This window comes from Palaemon carinicauda, chromosome 34, assembly GCF_036898095.1.
Source record: "Palaemon carinicauda isolate YSFRI2023 chromosome 34, ASM3689809v2, whole genome shotgun sequence".
Classification (NCBI taxonomy): Eukaryota; Metazoa; Arthropoda; class Malacostraca; order Decapoda; family Palaemonidae; genus Palaemon; species Palaemon carinicauda.
The window spans coordinates 68,971,663-68,992,259 of NC_090758.1; the positions used below are offsets into that span (position 1 = coordinate 68,971,663).

The 20,597-nt window shown below is 39.1% G+C and overlaps 1 protein-coding gene across 3 annotated transcripts in view; it reads right to left on the bottom strand.

The window, feature by feature from the left end:
- The window catches only part of LOC137626442 (uncharacterized), a 911,866-nt gene that overhangs the window by 280,608 nt on the left and 610,661 nt on the right, over positions 1-20,597 (bottom strand). The gene's annotated exons all lie outside the window — the stretch shown is intronic.

A 20,597-nucleotide genomic window follows, 5' to 3' on the forward strand; every position in this document is an offset into this window, starting at 1 on the left:
AAGCCATTGAACATCTGTTCATTTCAAGTATACATTGATATATTCCAGCCATTTTGTGGTTACACTGGTTCAACTTGTGAAGGTTATGTGTTGTGATAGCCAACCAGTATTCGGCAATTTCATGGCACTATAGAACCGTCCACCAGTTGTAGATAATTATAACAGCACCATCCTTTTATTGTTTATGGAAAATGTAGCCAGTGGAACTCTGCAGCAGCTAATGTTGGAGGCTAAATATTTAAATGAAGCTTCCATGCTATTTGAAGGTAACAAAATGAGTTAAGATATAACTAGAGTATCCTCCCTAGATGTTAGGATTCATTCCTTTGTTGCATCAGTCTAGCAGAAGACCTTTGCACACTGATGAAACTCAATTTACCTTTTCATAAAAATTGCTTTGCCTGCATTGAATAAGAGTGGTGATGTATCACATCCAATCAAGGCACAGAGGAATGAAAATTTAAAAGACATGCAGTTTGGGCTATGTGCACACTACAAATAGAGCATCTTTAAGTGTACATTCTTTGGTTTACCGACTATTATGACAAAACGTGGTTGCGAAGAACAGAGACACCAGGGTCATAATTAATTACAATTATTTGTCTGTGAACAACAAAAGTGATTTCATTAAAAAGGATGCCTTCCCATTCATCATACAGTATTTGAAAGAATTTTATACCCATAAACATCTTTCAAAGCTTTTTCTAAAACAATTGGATGTATAGTAGAGTAAAGTTGTGAGCTTGTGATATGCTAACTTCCTTCTGACCGTGCAGAATTAACTGACACTTATTTATGTAGGATGGCAAGAACGCCTTCCAAACTTTCATAATGATTACTTGATATTGCTGACTGTCGGTCATTTTGCAGTAACTATAGCAGATTTGTTCATAGCCAAAAGATATTTTGTTTCATGGCTATCACCTAATTACTCTAAGTGAGTACAGTAGTTGAAGAGTGTCCTTCCTCTTACTGAAAAAGTTTATTCTGTACTTCATGAATAACTTTGTTACCTAAGGATTGCAGTTCTGGCAAATTCAAGACCTTATTTCTGTCTTTAATTTTCTTTCTTCATTCATTTTATTTCTAAGGCTTTTATAATTATTCATTTGTTAATTTATTGACTTGTCTGAGTGAGATTTTGTTTGTATGTTATTGTTCAATAAGCATTATTCTAAAGGATTTATTTATTTTTTGTTAATTATAGCAAAGAGAGTTATTAACATATACATGCATAGTTCCATCAGCAGGCAGCAGTTTATGATCGATACCTTTTGTAAGGTTTTGAGCACCTTAGGGACGAGACATTCCCCCTCCCACTCCTCACTTTTAATTTCCGAAGCTATTTTCATCATATGAAATTTATCTGGCTTATTTGTTAAAGCAACCTTACCAGCTAATTGAATAATAATTATGTCAGTCAAACTGCTTAGTACAGAACTTCAAGCGAGTCTGGAAATTCTTGATAAAAACACAAAATTTTCTTCACTGACAATCATCAGGTTCAACATATTTTTTTTTTTTTTTTAACTGGAGCAAAGTGACAACATCTCTCTAAAGCTTCCAATTGACATTTTTGTAAAATTATCAAATGAAGACATGAAAATCTAGGAAATGTGTGTATGCTTTAAAACACGAATTCCACTAAAACTGTTTAATATTACCATGTTTCTCCATCCTGGGCAATATATGATGCATTGGAGGTTTTAAAAATAAAATTAAATTAAATAATTTTATTCGGTCAAACAGATGAAAGAATGTGGGTATTAGCAGGTTGCTCAGACAATTGTCGCCAGTTACAGTTATCAAGAATAAACTCCCAAACCTCACTTCTTTATCAATATCCCCTGCAAACATTCATCTGCCAACCAATATGTCTAACAGAATAGCACAAAAATAAAACAGACGATTGGGGACTGTATTATCTGGTTAATGAAAAGGGGGCTACAAGTGACATAGTATTGATTACAACGGCAGATCTCCAGATTCATATTAAAGTACTAAGGTTTATATTTAGTAGGACTGAACTATGTATATTATGACTGAAACAGAAACAAAGGAAAAGGCTGAAATGAAAAAGTGACATAGTAGTTAGTGTGACATAGCTTTGAACTAGATACCAAGTATGCACAATTAGTGATATTCTTTTTTTATGACTCTAATGTATATCAAAAGCAAAAGGGTAAGAAACGTGAAAACCCAGAATGGCCATGTTACTGCGAGAGAGGGGATGGAAATCACAATGGTAGGGCATGTGATACTTTAGTGACATATGGAAATAACTCTTATTCATGACAGAAATAAGACATTTTTCTGTATCACCATCAAAACAGTCGAGGGTGTTTCCATCTAATATTTTGTGAGAACTGTAAACTTTGTGACGGCGAGACAAATAAGATTAAGTGGTCTCCTACACACTATAAAGTTAGGGGCTAGGAGTAATTCTGTCATTCTACCACTGGTTCGATAGGGGCCTGATATAAGGAGGCTGAAGCTTTTGGCTTAACAAAAAGAAATTTTAGGTATCCCTAGAAAAATACTTCAAAACTGTCATTTGAGACGTGATATTCAATTGAGCAACGGCATAAATTTCTTCAACATCTAAAATATGCCCCATAAGAGGGGAATAAATATATATATATATATATATATATATATATATATATATATATATATATATATATATATATATATATATATATAGATAGATAGATAGATAGATAGATAGATAGATATATATATATATATATATATATATATATATATATATATATATATATATATATATATATATATATATATATATATATATATATATATATATATATATATATATATATATATATCTATATATATATATATATATATATATATATATATATATATACACACATGTGTATATATATATATATATATATATATATATATATATATATATATATATATATATATATATATATATATATATATACACATGTGTGTGTATATATATATATATATATATATATATATATATATATATATATATATATATATATATATATACACATGTGTATATATATATATATATATATATATATATATATATATATATATATATATATATATATATATATATATATATATATATATATACACATGTGTGTGTGTATATATATATATATATATATATATATATATATATATATATATATATATATATATATACATGTATATATATATATATATATATATATATATATATATATATATATATATATATATATATATATATATATATATATATATATACGTTCTCTGAATGTTTTTTGGCTACTGTGATATCGAATGTTTGAGAAGCAATATAATAAAACTATGGGGCCTTTTTCTGTAAAAAAAAAAGAAAAGAAAAAAAAAACTTTTGAAATAGAGAAATTCGTGAGTTATTATGTATTAAATTTTAGTGAATTTAATCTTGAATTTCATTACGTGAACCAAAAGTATTTTCTTACGAACATTCTAGTTAACCTTCTTGAAAATTCAGTTCCTGATTTGAAATTGAGGTAAATTAGGTTTAAAAGTTATATAAACTTAAAATAGATTTTTTTTTATTCCACAGGAATATATCTAAATAGGCCTCATGCAAAATCGAAAAGGCAGTTTGGCAGTAACTATGTAAGAAAGATATGAGTTATCGGATGTTTGCTATCAAGAGCACGGTCTGTTGGTAGAGTCCTCTAATAATTATACCTATTTCAATATATACAATGATTTTTTTTCCAATAGTTGATTAATGTTATTACTAATATAACCCGTATGTTTATTTTTTTTTTTTCATTGATGGTCACTATTTATTCCCCGGTGCAAAAATGCAAGTTAGCATATCACAGCATATTCTCTTTACGTCTCTTTAAATTTTTTTATCAGATTTATGGCTTTTGTATTTCACCACCTCTCTTTTTACTATGATTTGGCAACATGTGCCCTTATATAATCCACTTCTTTTAGCTTTCCTAATGATTGACAGAGAAATAAAAGTTCAGGTTAAGGTTTAGCGTCCTGCGAACCATAATCTTTGCAATGCTGCCCCTTGTAATGCATTTAGAATTTTATTTTATGTTTTGTCTTATAATACCTCAGGGTTTCTCTACCTGAGATATTTTTCTTTTTTTTCTGTATTTCCATCACGCAAAAGAAGATATCATAATCATTTCTCTGAGTCTTATTGTTAGGTGGTTGTAGCATGAGTAATTAATTTCCTAAATTTTTAAAGAAATTGTTCAAATCCTCTTCCTTATTGTCACAAGAAATTTCAACTCACACTTTCCCTTTCGGGACCATTTGTAGTGTTTATTTTTAACGAATCTATTCTTGTTATAACAATGCAAATATATTGAATAAATTTATGTGTCTTTAATTCTATTTTCCCCTCCTAGTATATTTCTAAGGGTATTTTAATTTCTAATAATTTTTTTCTTTTTTTTAGGATAACACTTTAGTGTTTCTGATTTTAATCCTTTTTTCATCACTCTTCTTACTTGTCTTATATCCATGTTTAATTGTTTTTGCCACTTTTGTTTCAATAATTTTTATTTTATTTTTTGTATGTCCATGGTTATTGTTTTCTGTATCTCTTTTTTCACATTCAGTGCACTCATTATGTACTGCATCTTTCCATCTATCACCCTGCTTCTTATAGATGTCCCTACCTTCCTCCTTGATATAATATCAGCTCTACTTTAACAATTATACACCTAATATTTTACTTTATGGCTCATTTTCTCTCCTTTATAGCTTTTCTGTTTCAGTTTCCATCAAACTTATAATATCAGATCCATAGAATAGATTGTTGTCATTTTTCTAGCTGTGTCCACCAGGAAGTGATGTGGCTTTCAGCGAATAAGGATTAGTAAGATGACTTGAGTCCTTGGAGGAGGAGTAAGAGGAGGAGGCAGTCAACAAGCTTGCTCCATGAAGTACCCCTCTCACATTCAATGAATGTCTTGATTCACAACATTTGAATTCTAAGTTCCAGTAAGTTAAAATGTTGGCTGTTACACAATAATATCAGAATGGCAAGATATTGACGAGTAGGAGTAAAAGATAGACAGTTCATAAATCGATATAGCTTTAAGGATGATCTTACGGCTTTTGATTGTGTTCTAAATTGAAAGTCAAAGCGTCTCCCATATTTCCTAAAGTATCGCACAGATTTTATGCCTGGTAAAGAGTCACGTTCCTATACCACAATATCCAATGCAAAGATAACTAAATGTGTTGGTTGTGATATCATTTGATATGGGCCCAACGTTTTTCAGCATAGTGTGATTAATTCACAATAAATCAGTCTTCATCCAGCTTAATGTTAAACAATAACATAAAATCCTTCCAAGAAGAAAAGATAACCAGAAATACATCCATCTGCAAGGTACAAGTGTCGAGCACAAAAAAAAAAAAAATGAAATATAAGTGTAGGAAGATAATGAGTCATATCCCAACTATGTGAGCTAGCAGATAACTTTAGAATATTCCTATACAGACAGTTATGCTGAAGGTATATACATTTTTGAATACCAAAACTATGTTCAAAGTTTGACACTAGATAAGGACAATATGATAACAATTATGATATGCTATAACAGCAAAGAGAAAAAAGTTAATATCCACTGGCTGAATTTGCGACAATAAAGTACATATAAAATGTTTACCTATTTTGAATAATTTCCTCTCACATGAGAAAAAAAATTAAATCGGAATATCCATATTGCTGCATCACCAAATATGTAATGAGGACAGCCTATCCTTAGCCACCATAAATGGCTACTCTGAGTTGCTATTGATTATGGACATGTCTCTCCAATGATCTTAACACTAAAACCAAATCTAACGTAGGACTTACCAGAGTTGGAATAGTCCTGAATTTTATCTCACCCCTTCCTTAGAACTAAACCAAGCCATACAGCTTACTTGGTGCTAATAGGTATTTAACACAAAATAGTAGGGGAAAAACTAGAACTCTTATCATATTGTTCCGAAAAGAAAACCCTGTCACATTGCCAGTCCTTGGTGCTGACTTCCAAGAACCCCACCTGAATGAAGTTGCTCACCAATGGTTAGTCAGCACAGTCTCTTACTCGTCGACACCTTTTCAACTCATGATCTACCTCACCAAGAATGTACAGTCATGAACTTCACTAAACACCCACCTTTTCCTCCAAACATGGTATTTATCACCATATCAAGACAACGGGACCATCAATGTTTGCCAAATCTAAGCATCTTTCTAAGTCTATATAAAAATGATTTAATGGCAATACCCTTTTTGCCCTCCTGTATATAGAAAAAATAGCTTGTCAAATAAAATGTGTAAATCAGGCAGTCACTAAGAAATTTTCGCTGAAATGAAAGAGATGGGCATTTACCAAAAGGCTTCAAGTTCATGGTTATCTTTTCATTCTTCACAAATATGGCTTCCTGCATACGTGTGTGGATTACACGTATATGAACATGCAGACAGAATTGGATAACTACCCCCTACAAAACTTTGGCTACGTTACCTCCTAATTGCATAGAGCAAATGTTTCATCCATGCCCGACCTCCTGAAGGGGTTTTATCCAATGCCCATGAACACATAAGACTACCATCACCATCTCCTCCGGTATATACACCACAATTATCCTGTTTAGGCCCTCGTAATGCAGGGGCTACTTTTCAATGCCTCATGGATGGCCTCCTAGGCGATCTTACATTCAGTGTGTTACATGGATGACATTTTTGTGTTTTCCTCCTCCAAAGAAAAACACCTACCTCACCTGCAGGCTGTGTTCCACAGCCTACAACAGAATGGCCATGTAGTCAAGTACGACAATTGTACTTTTGATACCAACGTTCGTTCCTATGGCATCGCATCACTCCTGAAGGAGTTCACCCCATCCCAGGAACGGTAGCAGTGATTCATAACATCCCCTCGAACGTCAAAGCACTGCAATAAATCAACTATTATCACATTTTCTTGCCAGCAATCTTCGCAAATCCTGGAGCGCTCTATGCCCCCTTTAAAGGCATGTTAAAACAATGCCCTATTAAATATTGCTTCTCCCAGTATTCCAATGCTATATAACTCACTCCTTTTCTTCATTGGTGGCAGCGACATTGTGATTGGAGCAATACTTGAGCCGATGGTCAACGGTTTGCACCACCACTTGGCCTTTTTCAGTAGGAAACTGTCTAAGGCAAATCTAGGTACTCCACATTTAACCAAGAATTACTGGAAGTGTATCACTTCTGCCACTTCTTAAAAGGTACGCCCTCAGTCCAGTGCATACCTTAAATAGATGGTCCGACAACTGGTCTGTTTGTCAACATCCAAATCTCCTTGCCGCGTATTATTGCAATTGCACCTTTCAACACGTCCTCGTAAAATTGAGTCCTATAGCCAAGGCCATGCCAAGGAATTCATTGGCAATTATTAACCTGTGATTGGATTATAATACCCTGGCTGAAACCTACCGAAATGAAGCAATGTACCAACCATGTAGGACATACTGCGAATCCCTTCATTGTGAAGACATTATCCTTGACGACTCCAACGTTTCCATGCTCTGTGACATTAGTATTGATAGACCACAAATATGGAAAACTACTTCATGCGCTATCGGGTGTTTGATTTCATTCATGCCATTTTACATCTATCATGCCCATCTACTGTACAGCTACTGAACACGGAGTTAATTTTGTACGCCATTACCTAGAATGCTACTCCTTGGCATACTTTATAACAAACTTCAAAAGTACATCAAGACATGGATATAAGAGTTGTCAAATTCCCTTAACCCCACCATCTTTTTTCCCACTTTCATGTTGATGTAGTAGGTCCCCTGTTCACATCACAAGGATATTGTTGATTGTTAACCATCATTGACCACTCCACTCAAAGGTCAAACAATATCCCAATGCAAACTTCACGGCCCACCTCATGTATATCCACCTTACTCTTACAGGGGATAGCAAGATTTAATATTACTGACTATATTACTTCTGATAAAGGACCACTTTCATCTATAAATCATCTATATCATTACTGTACGTAGTAGCTATTAAGGATGATAAAAAAAAAACAATACAGGTATCAAGAATGCTTAGTCAAGTGAGGTTGACTCCGTGAGGGTATAACTAGAAAAAGATTATATGATAATTTTCCTAAGTTTTTTTGGATGGGAGTTGGACCAGATGCTAAGAGAATAAGGCATTGAACATATGTATTCGTTTCTATATATGTCAAATGTCAATGTGTGTGGATGCACCAATTAGTTGGGATTTGCGTGACAGCATATTTGCAACTTAATTTATTTCAGCAGACATTATGCTTTTATAACAATAGTTTCAGAAGGTCAAAAAATTAAAAACCAATTGACACAGGAATATTATAAGCTGAACAAAGTCATCAGTCCGAAGGGAGGGCGATAACAACAATATAAAAAAACAGAAATACCGTTCAAGCGGTACGCATGCAGTACTTAGCTCCCCCCTAAAAAGGATATATATGTGAAAGAGGTTGCCCTTTTCTGCTTTGCCACATATGTTTGCGAGTAATGCTTTTGGCATACCGCGGATAAAGAGGAAAGGGTTGTGTAAGGAGGCGTTAACGGTGGCAGACTAGTGTTGTTGCGCAGGAAAACGTGCTTTGCTAATTTCAGATCTGTCGATATGTGTTTCTTAGCTAGGGTCTTGTAAGTCTGGCAGCAAGTTTTCCCATGACGAGAAGTGGGAGCTGGAGATGGTCGGAAAAGATTGCAGACAGAAAAAAATCTGCATTGACGACCAACGGTCATTATACACCATTTAAGCCGCTGAGACATTCAAAGCGTTTTTAGGTGTAGTCCTTAGACCCGGGATGACCAAGGGAAACTGGGTGAACCAGTTAGAGTCCTTGCAGCTGGACATCAAAGCTGCTGTACCAACCGTGTGTCACACAATCGTACAGAGTTCCTTCAGTGTATATATTATGCTTGTATCTTCGCTTTTCCCTCGCACTAAAAAGAACCTGAAAAGACGTATGTTTTTCTCACCGATAACGGTGTCTGTTTTTAACATGAAATTTCTTGTTGTTTTAAGCTTTTGTATATAAAGGAGAGTGTTCTATAATAAACTCACTCAGTTGCTTTCATCCTGTCTTTGAGTCACTACCTTTTCTTGGCCCATATGGTGACCCCGGAAGTCGACTTGCTCCTCCGCCTTCCACCCCTCCTAGCCCATCCATCGTTGGTACTATGGCGGACTCTACGGAAGTTATTTTTGCGACTCCCCCATTGAAACTTTCATCATTCGCCAGCGGAGAGGCATTTGCTTGGTTTCAGCGCTCAGAAGTCCAGTTCCCATCAACGGCATGACTCGCTCAACCACCAAAGCAGATTATGTTTTCGCGGCGATACCCGAGGACACCTTCCCGGAAATATCCGAATGGCTTTGTGAACAAGGAGACACCCCAATAGCGTATGACGCTCTCAAAACATACCTTCTGCAGCAGTACTCGCCGTCTCCAGCCTCCCGTATAGCAAAGCTTTTTCAGCTCTTCCAACAACCGTTGGGGGACCAAAGAGCTTCGCTCGCCCTCAGGGAAATGACCAGTATGGCTCGCCTGCAACCTGCCGCAGACGTCTCTCCTCGTGAGATGAACCCAATTCGTGCCCTATGGATACGCCGTTTACCCGGACCTATACGCGCTGCCATACCCGATGTCGATAGTTTACCCATAAAGGACTTGATGACCAAAGCCGATGCCTTTATGGACAGCCACTTCATGACCTCCATCAACGCCTCCACCCCTAACGAAGAGGATGTCTATTCAACGTCAACTGAAGCTGACGTGAATGCCGTAGGACATACATGCCTACCCCGTGACGTGCCAAAGTGGGGACAAAGCCACCACCACCCACCACTGGCTTGCGCCCCAAGAAACGTCTTCTACAGCCACTTACTACCTTCCATCCGCCACGGTTTTGCTACTACCATTTCTGATTCGGGGCAACCGCGAAGAAATGTGCCAAGGATTGTCAGTGGTCAAAAAACGTGTAAGTAGGCCATCACTCGTGGCAGTGGCCTCCCGTGTTTTTAATTTTTTCTTTTTACATGATGCAGGAATGGGCGTGCGATTTTTGGTAGACACGGATGCTTTTCGTTCTCTTTTGCCAAGGAACTCTTCAGGACACGACGTAGTCTGTCTATATCTGCTGACATCCGCTTGGTAGCTGCCAACAGATCTGTGATACGCACCTACGGTTACGATAACCTCATATTATCATTCGAAATGGAAAATTTAATTGAGATGTTTCTCGTTGCTGATGTCACATTGTCAATCTTTTGTGCAGATTTCCTCTCTCATTTCCCCCTTCTGGTCAATGTCGCCCACCAACGATTGGTCAACGCAGACTCATACTTGTCGACACATCTTCAACCCGCCCCCTCCAACCTCGCTCTGCACATCAGCGCCCCCACCGATGCCTACGCCCACCTTCTCACGTCATACCTGGAAGTCTTCCGTCCATAACTTCGCCAAATTCCCACGGCTCCTGCTAAGAAATGGTATTTATCACCATATCAAGACGACGGAACCCCCAGTTTTCGCAAAATTCAGACGTCTAGCACTGGAACAATTGGCAGCCGCCAAACAGACGTTCCACGAAATGGAGGAAATGGGCCTTTGCCAAAAGGCCTCCACCCCATTGTCTTCACCCTTACACATCATTCTGAAGAAAGACGGCTCCCTCCGTCCGTGCGAGGATTACAGGCGCCTGATCCTGCAAACAGAACCGGATCACTACCCCTTCCCAAACATCGCCGACGTGACTTCCAACCTGCACAAAGCGAAGGTTTTCTCTACGCTCGACCTCCTGAAGTAGTATTATCAGGTGCCTATGAACCCAGAAGACATCCCCAAGACCGCCATCACCACGCACTTTGGTAAATACACCTTCAATTACTCCTGTTTCGGCCTTTGTGATGCTGGGGCCACGTTTCAACGTCTCATGGATGGCATCTTAGGGGACCTCCACTTCCGTGTATGTTATGTGGACGACATACTTGTGTTCTCTTCCTCAAAAGAGGAACATCTCCGTCACCTGCGCATCGTGCTCGACCACATGTAACAAAACGGTCTTGTAGTCCGGTACGATAAGTGTATCTTTGGCGCCAACGAAGTGTCATTCTTAGGGCACCACATCACTCCTGAAGGAATCCATCGCCTCCCTAAGAAGGTAGCAGCTGTTCAGGACTTCCCCGTGCCCTCGACCGTCAAAGCTCTGCAGGAATTCTTGGGCCTGATCAACTATTATCACTGTTTTCTGCCAGCTATTGCCACCACTCTTGCTCCCCTCTACGCCTCCCTCAAGGGCAAGCCCATGGACCTGAAGTGGGGTCCCCTTGAAGAAACGGCCTTCTGCAATGGAAAGAAGGCCCTATCAACCGCTGCGGCTCTCACTTTTCCTATCCCACATTCCCCTCTCCTTCTCTCCGCCGATGCCAGCGACGTTGCTATTGGTGCAGTACTCAACCAGATGGTCAACGGCTCGCCCCGCCCATTGGCCTTCTTCAGCAGGAAACTGTCCAAGGCAGAATCGGGTTATTCTACCTTCGATCGCGAATTGCTGGCAGTGCACTTGGCTGTCCGTCACTTTTGCCTTTTCTTAGAAGGTACGCACTTCTCCATTCGCACAGACCACATGCCTCGGGTGCACGCCTTCACTCGACAGTCTGACTCCTAGTCGGCCCGTCAACGCCGACATCTCTCAGCCGTGGCTGAATACAATAGCACCATTCAATATGTCCCAGGGTAAATGAATCCCGTTGCCAATGCCCTATCAAGAAACACTTTGGCTGCCATTCAACTGGGATTGGATTACAACGCCCTGGCTGAAGCCCAACGACAGGATCCAGAGTATCAAGCATATAGGACATCCTACACGTCCCTCCGTTGGGAAGACCTCCCCCTCAAACACTCCAACACAGCCCTCCTCTGTGACGTCAGTACTGATAGACCGCGACCTTGGATTCCTGCTACCATGCGCCGCCAGGTGTTTGATTTCATTTACGGCCTTTCACATCCCTCGTGCCGTTCTACTGCACAGCTGCTGAAGCCAAAGTTTATTTGGCACGGCATTTCTAAGGATGCTAAGGATTGGGTTCGCGCCTCTACTTCTTGCCAAACTTCCAAAGTACATCGACATGCGGATTCAGGAGTGGGCACCTTTTTCCAACCTCAGCGTCGTTTCGCACACATTCACGTCGACGTTGTAGGCCCCCTACCCACATCACAAGGACATTGTTACCTATTTACCATCATCGACTGCTCCACTCGTTGGCCTGAAGCCATTCTCATGGAAACAGCAACGTCTGCCTCATGTACATGTGCCTTATTCTCAGGATGGATTGAAAGAGTTGGTATCCCTGAGCATATTACTTTTGACAGGGGTACCACTTTCACCTTTCAATTGTGGACCTCATTAGCAAATCTCCTGGGCATCACCCTACATTAGACAACGGCCTACAACCCCGCTGCCAATGGAATGGTTGAACGTTTTCATCGCACCCTTAAAGCACCTTTGATATTCCACTCACTGCTAGGATTCCAACTGGTTTACTCACCTTCCCTGGGTCCTCCTGGGACTAAGAACCAGTCCTAAAGATGCCCTTGATGTCTCGGTAGCTGAAAGGGTGTATGGTGACCCGTTGGTCATCCCTGCTAAATTTTTTCCTTCTACAACCTCCTCCGACAATCTCCTGTACATCGGCCATAGTCTTAGGATGGATTGCAAGATTTGGTATCCCTGAGCATATTACTTCTGACAGGGGTACCTCTTTCACCTCTCAATAGTGGACATCATTAGCGAATCTCCTGGGCATCACCCTACATCAGACAACGGCCTACAACCCAGCTGCCAATGGAATGGTTGAACGTTTTTATCGTACACTCAAAGCAGCTTTGATATCCCGCTGGTTTACTCACCTTCCCTGGGTCCTCCTGGGACTAAGGACCACACCTAAAGACGTCCTCGACATCTCGGCAGCTAAATGGTGTATGGCGACCCGTTGGTCGCCCTTGCCAAATTTTTTCCTTCTACAACCTCCTCCGACAAACTCATGTACATCTGCCATAGTCTCTGGATGGATTGCAAGAGGTCACGTCTTGGGAAAATTTACTCCATGCCGCCAGACTTACAAGCCCCCAGCGAAGAATCACATTCTGACAGACTTGAACTCTACAACACACGTCTTCCTGTGCAACGACACTAGCAAGCCACCGCTAACGCCCCCTTACACGGCCCCTTTCCTTATGATCCGACGCAGTCTGAAAGCATTCCTACTAAACATTCGTGCCAAAGAAGACTGGGTCTCCATTGATCATCTAAACCTTGCTTATCTCCTGCCAGATGACCCACCTACAGTTCGCCACTCTAGATCAGGGCGCCCTATTTAACAAGTACAGTATGTCATTTTTAGTGGGCGAGCCATGTACCAACCGTGTGTCACACGATCGTACATAGCTCATTTTATGTATATATTATTCTTTATCTTCGCTCTTCCTTCACACTAAAAAGAACCTGAAAAAACATGTCTGTTTTTCTCACCGATAACGGTGTCTGTTTTGAGCATGAAATTTCTTGTTGCTTTGAGCTTTTGTATATAAAGGAGAGTATTCTATAATAAACTCACTCAGTTGCTTTCATCCTATCTTTGACTCACAACCTTCTCTCGGCCCATCACACTGCTTTGAAGGTACAGGGAAAACCTTCAACCATTCCGTTAAATGCTGGGTTTTAGGTGAATGTATGATGCAGAATTATGCCTAGGTGATTCGTTAATGATGTCCACAATTGAAATGATAAAGTGTTACTCCTTTCAGAAGTAATATTCTCAGTGGTAATAAATCTTGCTATTCACCCTAACAGTAAAGTGGATGTTCCAGTTTCCGTAGGATTGGCCTTAGGACAACAAGTGAATCGGTTAATGGTGGTAAAAAGGTAATAATGTAGTTTTGTTGTGGTTAGGAGACCTACAACTTCAATATGAATGAGGGCAAAGCAGGGTTGAGGTTTAAAAAAGGTCCCCATTCCTTAATCTGTGTGTCGATGTACTTATGAGGGTTAGCATTATTAGGAATGTCATGTCATATGAGACATGTTTCCAGCAGCTGTGTAGTAAAACGGAGCAAGGGATGTGAATGGTCATAAATGAAATCATATGCCTCTCAGCACAAGGAAGAAGGTATCCATGGCATTGTTTTTGCTCAGGCTGCTTCTAAAACCTTCAAAATTCTTCCAGAGGACTAAAATTACTGCCATATCTTTGCTCACACTCAACCAGTAATTACGTCACAAGGCAGGGGGCATAGGAGTCGTCGAAAAGGGCATCCTTCCAATGGAGTGATGTGCAGGATATCTTACATGATTGGTATTCTGGATCTTTCGTTCGGCTCCTGCTAAGGCACTCTAATCCAACCTAGGTGAATGGTAGTGATTGTGTTTTTGGATACGATATCGGCAATGGGTTTCATTTTCCTAGGGACATGCTGAAGGGTACAATTGTATTCAGCATCGGCGGAGAGATCTCAGAGTTGACAGGCGGACCAGGCGTCCGACTATCGAGTGAAGGCATGCACCACAGGCAGGTGGTCCGTGTGAATGAAAAAGGGTATACCTTCCTGAAAGTGTTGAAAGTGATGTAGAGATAGGCGCACTGACATAAATTCATGATTGGAGATTGAGTAGCCAGATTACACCTTGGACAGTTTCCTGGTGAAGAAGGCCAATGGGTGAGGCGATCCATTGACCATCTGCATAAAGACTACCCAAATAGCAATGTTGCTGGCATAGGTAGAGAGGAGAGGAGCATTTGGTACGGGAAAAGTAAGAGCAGAGGTGACGAAGGGGCAAGAGTGACGGCGATGGCTGGTCGAAAACGGTGATAAATTTTCATCATGCGTAAGAATTCTTGCAGTACTTTGACGATCGAGGGCATAGGGAACTTCTGAATGGCTGCTACATTCTCAGGGAAGGGGTGGAGTCTCTTTCAGGAGTGATGCGGTACCTTAAAAAGGATACTTCATTCGTGAGAAAAGTACTCTTGTCGTACGGAACTAAAAGAACGTTTTGTTATAGGCAGTTGAGCAAAATGTGTAGATGACCGATGTGTCATACTTTGGAGGAAGTGAACAGAAGTGTGTTGTCCCAGTAGCATAAACTGGAAGGTAGGTCATCTAAGATGCCATACATGATACAGTAAAAAGTGGCCCCATCAGTACGAAGGCCAAAGCCAGAGTAATTGAAGGTGTTTGTAAGAAAGGGAATGGTAATGGCTTTCATGGGATGTGTTTTGGGTTCATGGGCACTGGATAATTTACTTACAAGAGTTAGAGCGTGGAGAAAGCCTTATCTCTGTTCAAGTAGAAAGTCACGTCACCAGATTCTAGGAGTGGGTAGTGGTCCTGCTCTTTGTGGCTGTGAAGGCACCTGTAATCTCCACTGAAACGCAGAGAGAAATCGTACTTGACGACGATGTACAAGATTGAGGGCTGTGGCCTTGAGGCTTTTTAGTAAATGCTAATTATTTCCATTTCGTCCAACGTCTGTTTAGCGGCAGCCAGTCTATTCGGTGCCAAAACGTCCAGATCTGGTGAATAATGGTAGGCCTGTCGCCTTGTCATGGTGATAAATATCATGTTTCACAGGAAGCATTGTTGTTTGACAAAGTTCTGTACGGAAAACATATGGGTACAATGGGAGGAGTGGGGGTTAAACATCTGTGGGTGAACTGATGTGGAAAACAAGGGTGGAGGCGGCTGGTTGCAGAGGTGGTGAGAAGTACGAATCCTCGTTAACAAACCGTCAATGAGATATATTGTCCAGGAGGTGGAAATGCGACAGGAAATCCGTAATGAAGATTGGCAATGTGCAGTCAGCAACGAAAAGATTTCGCGTATAGTTTGCATTTCTAAATGATAAACTTACAGTTCCATAACCATTAGTGTGTTTTGCAGATCAATCAGCAGCTACCAGGTGGTTGTCGGTAGACTTATCTAGACTACGTCGTGTCTTGGAGAATGGTCTTGCAATAAGAGAATGGTAAGTACCCGTGTCTACCAAAACTGGAGCGCCCATATCTGTGTCATCTAGAAAGAAATAATTATTGACGAGGGAGGCCACGCTACAGGTGATGATCTAAGAATATATTTAGTTGGCCACCGAAAACCATTCCCAAAATTTCTTTTAATCAGCCCTGAGTTTAGAGTGGTAGTAGCAAAACTGCACAAATGGACATCAAGAAGTGTCTGGATAGGTCAAAGGTTGGGGAGTAAGTGAGGGATGGTATATGTGGGTGGTGGGTGATATCATCGCTGCCAAAGCACATCCTGGGGTGTGTGTCTCTACCCTACTGCATTCACGTCGGCTCTGGTCGATGTTGAATAGGTGTCTATTTTGTTAGGAGTGGAGGCATTGATGAAGGTCTTGAAGTTAATGAAATGTCTATCCATAAGGGTGTTGACTTTGGTTATTAGGTTTGTCAATTGCAGAATATCGACATCAAGGATAGTAACACTTACATATTAGAGTAGGTACCATACAAATAGGGCATGAAGAAGATTAATTTCAAAAGGAGATCCATCTGTCACAGATTGTAGGCGAGATTTAAAGGTCATTTCCCTAATATCAAGCAAAACCTTTTGTTCCCCAAACAGTATTTGAGAGGGCGGAAAAAGTTTCGCTGTGTGGCTGGGGATGGCGACTACTGCTCAGCATGGTATGACTTGAGGGTGTCGTATGTCACTGACGTGTCTCCTTTCTTGCAAAGTCAATCGGAGATTTCAGGGAGAGTGTGCTCATGGGTCACCGCAAGGACATAATTTGCTTTCGTACTTGACCGAGTCATGCCCAGACGAACGCTCCTCCGCTGTCGAAGGTCAGTAATTTCTAGTGCGTGTCATTGGTAATATACTCACTGTCTGAAAACGGCATCATCAAACAATAAGAGACAACAATGCACTGGAAAACTGGAGGAAGTTGAACATTCTGGTGGTCATCAATGTGCAGATGCACCAGTGAGATGGTAACTGAGAGACTATGTAATTGGAACTAGATTTTTTTAAAGCAGACAGTGAGCTTTTATAACAAGAATTTCAGTACAAAAACAAGTTATCAGTGAAGGGCAGAGCAATAAGGACAATATTAGGAAAAAGAAAATATTGTTACAGATTACGAGCCTGTGATATGTGTGCTGTACAATAGTATAGCTGAAAGCAACGAAAATTGACTGAAATTTTGTGAATATGCACATTTGATATGAATTATGATAATATGTTGGGGGTGTGTAGAGGGCATATAATTCAACGTTGTACAATAGTTGAGATATGTATTCATGTAAGTATGTATTGAATTTTGACTAAGCAAAGGTTGGTGTGTCTGAGAATGATAAATATGGTTGGAGGGAAAGCGATTGATGTTTGTAAGCATTAAAATTGGATTGCGAGCGTAACAATAAATAATCGGAAAGTGTAAATTGAATATAAATAAGGTCTCTGATAAAAATACTTATGTCAGCATGTTCAACATAAAAAAATAAAAAAATTGCAGCAAGTTTAAACTTTCGAAGCTCTACCAATTTAACTACCCAATTAAGAGGATCATTCCAAAACTAGGTCAACGCTGGAATAAAATTCTAGAATAATGTGTAGTATTTAGCTTCATAATGGAGAAGGTCCTACTATCAGAATTAACTGCATGCCTAGTATTACAAACTACAAGGAGCTGTCTGGGAAGATCTAAATGTAAAGGATAATCAGAATTATGAAAAATATTCTGCAACTTGCGTAACAAATTCATTGAACAGCAGTGCCAGAGATTTTCATATAGATCAGGACTAAGAAATAAAATAGACCGTAAGTTCCTGTCCAACAAAATAAGATGTGAATCAGAAGTTGAAGACCAGACGGGAAAACAATTACCGAGACAAGGTAGAATGAATAAATTAAAAAACTTCTTCAGAATTGATTGGCACTGAAAACAGTAAAAGACGTTCTTAATAAGCCCCGTTTTTGTGCAATTAATGGAGACACAGGTCTAATGTGTTTTGCTAAAGTAATTTGGCTGCCGAGAATCACACCAAAAATCTTTAAATAGTCATACAGAGCTAAAGAAACATAATCAGTGGTGATATCTGGATGTTGAGTAGCCACTGTTCTTGATCTACTTACAGTCATATTTTTTGTTTTGTTAGGATTAAATTTATGCCCTATAATTTCCACCATGCACTAAATATAGCTGGACCTTTATTAAGGGATTCAGAAACCTCATATCAATATTCAGGAGATGGAATTGATGCAAACAGTGTAGCATCATCTGCATATGCGACAAGCTTGTTTTCCAGTCCAAACTACATTTCATGTGTGAATAATATGAGAAGTAATGGCCAAGAAGAGTATGCTGAGGAACACCAGAAATCACATTCCTATATACACTATAGGGCCCAAAAAACAACAACTCCTAGCGATCCACTACTTAACCCTGGATAGGTACGATGGGTCGTTTGCGACCCCGAGCGTCAAAAAAAAACAGGTTTTTCTCACGTGACTCACCCCTGTAACTGAATTTGTGGGTGATCGACCTGCAGGAGGTGTCTCCCCTACACGCTCTAGTAGTGTCCAGATGTGCATTGCTGTAGCTGTACTCCTTCCCCGATTTCTGAGACGCGTCGGGGTCGTTCGCGTCCGAGTTTACCCTTCTAAGGTAGTTTGCATAATTATCAAAGTTATTACGTATTATGAAATTGTCGTAGAATGGTGCAACTTGTATAGGTTATCAGTTGTGGAAAGTCTTGGTGGATTGTTTGGCTACCATGTGCATGTTTTTTTTTTTAGTTAAAATGTCGTTCATCACCACGAGGACCATTTTACCGCGAGTTCCCCTTTTTCATTTTTTTTCATTTTTTTGCCAAGTCATTTTTCCGTAAGATATTGCCAAATAGTGTCGTAAAACTTTTGCTTGTTTAGTGTTGGAAAGTGTGTCTAGATGATCTGGCTACCCATGCATGACTTTGTTTTTGTCAGATACGACGTAGTTATTGGTATATTGGGTATTTAACTGCGGTTACCAATTTCTGTTTTTTTTCAATATTTGTAAAAATTACTACGTAGTAAGGAATTGCCGTATATTATTCATTTTTTTTTCATGTTTATGTGTTAGAAAGTGTGCCTTGATGGTTGGGCTAACACGTGCATGTCTTTTTTTTTATCTGAGATGTCGTTTATTAGAATGTCGGGCATTTTACCGCGAGTGTCCCTTTTTAATTTTTTTTCATTTTTTTGCCAAGTCATTTTTCCGTAAGATATTGCGAAATAGTGTCGTAAAACTTTTGCTTTTTTAATGTTGGAAAGTGTGTCTAGATGATCTGGCTACCCATGCGTGATTTTGTTTTTGTCAGATACGACGTAGTTATTGGTATATTGGGTATTTAACTGCGGTTGCCAATTTCTGTTTTTTTTCAATATTTGTAAAAATTTACTACGTAGTAAGGAATTGCCGTATATTATTGATTTTTTTTTCATGTTTATGTGTTAGAAAGTGTGCCTTGATGGTTGGGCTAACACGTGCATGTCTTTTTTTTTATCTGAGATGCCGTATATTAGAATGTTGGGCATTTTTCGGCGAGTGCCCCTTTTTATTTGTTTTGCATTTTTTTGCTTAGTCATGTTACCGTAAGGAATTGGCAAGTAGTGTCGCAAAACTTATATTTTTATAGTGTTGGAAAGTGTTTCTAGATGATCTGGCTACCCATGCCTATTTTTTTTTAGCCAGATATGGCGTATATATAAGTATGTGTTCGATTTTCCTGTGATTGCCATTTTTTCGTTTTTTCCCATTTCTTTCAAAATTACTACGTACTAAGGAACTATCACAGAGTAATATTTCATTTATATGTTTATTTGTCGGAAAATATGCCTTGATGGTTTGCCTAGCACGTGGCTGAAATTTTTTTTTTCTGAAATGCCGTATATTAGAATGGCCATTTTTCCACGAGTGCCCCTTTTTATTTGTTTTGCATTTTTTTGCTTAGTCATGTTACCGTAAGGAATTGGCAAGTAGTGTCGCAAAACTTATAATTTTATAGTGTTGGAAAGTGTTTCTAGATGATCTGGCTACCCATGCCTATCTTTTTTTTTTAGCCAGATATGGCGTATATATAGGTATGTGTTCGATTTTCCTGTGATTGCCATTTTTTCGTTTTTTCCCATTTCTTTCAAAATTACTACGTACTAAGGAACTATCACAGAGTAATTATTCATTTAGATGTTTATTTGTCGGAAAATGTGCCTTGATGGTTTGCCTAGCACGTGGCTGATTTTTTTTTTTCTGAAATGCCGTATATTAGAATGTTAGCCATTTTTCCGCGAGTGCCCCTTTTTATTTGTTTTGCATTTTTTTGCTTAGTCATGTTACCGTAAGGAATTGGCAAGTAGTGTCGCAAAACTTATATTTTTATAGTGTTGGAAAGTGTTTCTAGATGATCTGGCTACCCATGCCTATCTTTTTTTTAGCCAGATATGGCGTATATATAGGTATGTGTTCAATTT